Source organism: Limulus polyphemus, unplaced genomic scaffold, assembly GCF_000517525.1.
Source record: "Limulus polyphemus unplaced genomic scaffold, Limulus_polyphemus-2.1.2 Scaffold3036, whole genome shotgun sequence".
In the NCBI taxonomy this organism is placed as follows: Eukaryota; Metazoa; Arthropoda; class Merostomata; order Xiphosura; family Limulidae; genus Limulus; species Limulus polyphemus.
The window spans coordinates 94,623-97,074 of NW_013668646.1; the positions used below are offsets into that span (position 1 = coordinate 94,623).

At 29.8% G+C, this 2,452-nt stretch overlaps 1 long non-coding RNA gene across 2 annotated transcripts in view; it reads left to right on the top strand.

Moving 5' to 3' along the window:
* Positions 1-2,168, top strand: part of LOC111088041 — a 25,564-nt gene extending 23,396 nt beyond the window's left edge. Inside the window, exons 4-5 of one of the 2 annotated variants that reach the window (XR_002612662.1) lie at positions 1,103-1,277; positions 1,811-2,168. This is a non-coding gene — a long non-coding RNA (uncharacterized LOC111088041). Of the gene's footprint in view, positions 1-1,102 lie in introns of both variants that reach the window. The other variant, XR_002612661.1, reaches the window with a different exon arrangement.
* Positions 2,169-2,452: the final 284 nt, after the last annotated feature.

Sequence of the window (2,452 nt, forward strand, 5' to 3'; positions counted from 1 at the left end):
CCTCAAACCCAAGACTGGACTAAATGTAAAACATATGTGTAAAATTTCCATCTACGTGTATAAGCAATATCATTACATGTTTACTGTTCTGCCTGCAACACACTATTGGGTTATGTATCAAGCTAATAAAACCTTTCTCACGTTTTGTGTACAATTAACGCTGTTTTTCTGGTAGCAGATTTAAAATAAATTCATTACTACTGTTCTGTCTTTAGGCATCTGAGTACGAGATAGTGTGTAAAATCACCAGCATAATCTGTAGCTAATCCAGCATAAACTTGGATACAAGAATAACAATGTTTTGTGTACCAGACTTGTTGAGTAGAAAATATAAGTTACTGTTTTATATATAGTATATGAAATATATAAAATACAAATTAATGTTTAATGTGTATTATACTAAACATCATGTTGAGTATAAAATAAAAGATATTGTTATATATCATTTACCTTAGATCAATGCTGAATGTAAAATAAAAATTATCAGTTTGTGTTAACATAATGTTGCCTTGATAATAATATAAATACCAATAACGCAGGCCTGCGATGGCTTTATTGCCTTGAAATGTTTACTTGTTCTACAGTAATTTCTGTACGCTGAATCCGAAAATGATATCCATTTTTCTCCATCACGTACAGATTTTTCACAAAACGTCATAACGCAATACATAAAAGAAAGACCACAACACGTAGTTTTGAGACTAAAAGACGTAGATTTCACACAAAAAATCAGGATGAATGAGGATGCATATTCGTTTTACATCAATGTTCTTCCCTTTTCTTCTGTTTGTTTGTATTTTTGTTAACAAACACAATAATAAAAAATGTTCATTGTGGTAAACGAAATAATAATTTGATCTAAGCAAGTTTTTTCTTCCCCCATTTGTAAAATATCCTTACGTGATAGAAAAATATATATTTTCGAAATCTGTGTAGCTGAATTATGAAAAATCCGTTATTAAAATCTAGACAACTTTTATGAAGTTTAAATTCGCAGGCCTGTGTAGTCTACGTGTAACTGACTTAGGTACAGGGTGTCCCAAAAGGTGGTTGTCATTGTGACACTGGGGAAATTAACACTGCTTTTCTTGTTTATTTGCAGATTTTTTATATAACAGTACTGAGCACTGGTGAAGGTGAAGGTTTGAATGTGATGTGGACTGAATGTCTTCAGAACAGTACTGATTTTGAGGCTGGACATTTAGCACATTCCGTAAATGTGTATGGACATTCATGCTATGGCAGCCAACCCTTGGGACATCCATTATATTAAAAGTGTAAAGTATTTTTCCTATTCTAGACAACATTTCCAAGTAGTAACTGTAAAACCTTGATATGTAGATAAAAAATATATAAATGTAAAGGAAAGTAAAACAAAAAATAAATAGGCTTAAATATAACAACAACATAAGACACAAATGCCATTATATGTTAGTACTAATTTTAAAAAGTCCCCATAAGAAGTTAAGTTCCACTAACAATCCAACTAAGCCAATGATAAAAATATGAAGATATTAACAAATCACCCAGATCTTTCCTTAGATGAACTAGAATTAGGTTTAAGCTTTATATATAAATATATAGATACAAGTTTTATGGGCTTCTCTCTACATCCAATATGGATGCAAAGAAAGTTTTGTTGAACTGTTACAAATGTATATCTGTACATTTCATATGCCTTTAGAGTAGTCTGAACTTAACAAAGCTGTTATTGGCTCCTGCAAATAAAGAATAAATACCCGTTATCACGAATTTTGACATTTCTTTCTTTCTGTTTTTAAATATGTTTCTTTTATATATACATATATAGGTAGCAAAGCATATCTAGAAGAGTGGGGACCTTATGCTTTTAGACAACAAATAGGCTTACCTTCAAATGTTTATATTGTGTGATATTTAATACATAAATACAATGCGTGATAATTTTGCTTTTTAAATGTACTTCAGTGAATACATGTGTATGATACCATGTATTTGTTGTGCATGTTTATATGATACCATGTATTTGTTGTGTATGTTTATATCATACCATGTATTTATTGTGTTCGTTTCTATTATAACATGAACTTATTATGTGTTTATATCACGTATCATACCATGAATCCATTTTCTTATATTTGTTTGTCGTTGTTCAGTTTCTTTACAATATAAATATTATTTAAGCGGCTTACTATTTTTGATGTCTTAGTATTGTCTAAAGCCTATAGCATTATATATATACATACATACATACTAAATATTATAATGAAATGCTAAAACAAGTTTATGAAAGAAAACAACGTGGGCCAATAATATATCTCAAGAATGGTTTCATTGTCACCTGTATACATCATCATACACAAACATAAACATTAAATATATACTGTACTTACGTATACTATATACCTATCATGTATGTTAGGTTCCAAATAACATAGTATCAGCGAATTTCTTATCCATTGTGTTTGTTTTT